Source organism: Alligator sinensis, unplaced genomic scaffold (assembly GCF_000455745.1).
Source record: "Alligator sinensis unplaced genomic scaffold, ASM45574v1 scaffold499_1, whole genome shotgun sequence".
NCBI classification, from domain to species: domain Eukaryota; kingdom Metazoa; phylum Chordata; order Crocodylia; family Alligatoridae; genus Alligator; species Alligator sinensis.
Genome location: NW_005841864.1, coordinates 52,164 through 53,360, shown reverse-complemented (window position 1 = coordinate 53,360; position 1,197 = coordinate 52,164). Strand labels below are relative to the sequence as shown.

The following is a 1,197-nucleotide window of genomic DNA, read 5'->3' as shown; positions in this document are numbered from 1 at the left end:
AAGAGTGTACAACTACTTGTAAAATATTTTTTCTCTCTTCTGCCATAGGTTCCACCTGTTCCTGGCCTGTGGGAAGAGTTGTATATGCCAGATGCAGCTCGACACATGGACTTAAAATGGCCCCTGAATAGGTTGTTTGCATTTGCAAACTGATCTCCTTGTATTGCAATCAGAATCCTCATCCTCTGTGATCAGGGTGCTTAATAAGCATCCGGATAACCAGAGATCCTCGTTTTCCCCGATACAAAAAATACAATTTCTCTGACAAAAACCCACAAATTCTCTGATAAAAACCCCCAAATCCACGATTAAAAGGAAATACCACTATATATAGGTATCAATTGAACAAAATATTTTATTGATATATTTACAATTTTAAAGCAATTTGGAAGCCTACCATTACCTCAATCACTATAAGTGCCTATACATTTTGGTGGTTGATTTGGGGGATTTTATAATGGAAAAATCAGAGCTCCCCCTGCCCCCTTCACTCACCAGAACGCAGGCCCAGGTCCCTCACTCCCAAGCCACAGCCCCCTGCCGGTGCCCCTGCCCACAACACCTGGCCCTGCTGGTGCCCCTGCCCCCACCCCCAGCCCTCCAGAGGGGGCCCCCAGCTGCCAGGACCACAGGGCCAGGGACCTGGGTCCACAACTCCCTGCAGCAGCATCCGAGCCCTGGTTGCCATCTGTGGGAGGCAGCAGCTAGTGGAACCCAGCTTCTCCCCCACACCCCTCACCGGCAGCACAACCAGAGGGGAGCCTGTGGGAGGGGAGGGTGCAGGCTGCCCACTGCAAGCTTAGGCTCGGGGTGGGGGCAGGTGCAGGCCCCCTGCCCTGTTGCCCTCCACTGGGGCCTCCACAGTCCAGTAGGAAGGATCAGGCACAGCAGGGTGGAACGGGGCCGAGAAGGGAAGCTCATTGCCATTGCTGCCCTGGCAACACATCCCTTGCCCACCCCAAAGCAGCAGGGGCACAAGTGCATACCTACCACCCCCACAGCTGCCAGGCAGGTCGGGGCACCTTGCCAGAGCAGCGCAGGGCTCGCAGTTCTAAGCAGCAACCAACTTTCACACCTGGCCCCACTCTGCCCTGTTGTACCGGGTTCCACCCACTGGTTCCCATGGGGAAGGCAGCAGGATGGGGAGCCTAAGCCCACCCCAATCTAGGGGGCATATGCCCCCGCTGCCTCCACCCC

General features: G+C 55.1%; 1 protein-coding gene across 1 annotated transcript in view; it reads right to left on the bottom strand.

The window, feature by feature from the left end:
- CGAS (cyclic GMP-AMP synthase) overlaps positions 1-1,197 on the bottom strand; it is an 18,461-nt gene that overhangs the window by 15,311 nt on the left and 1,953 nt on the right. The window lies entirely within an intron of this gene.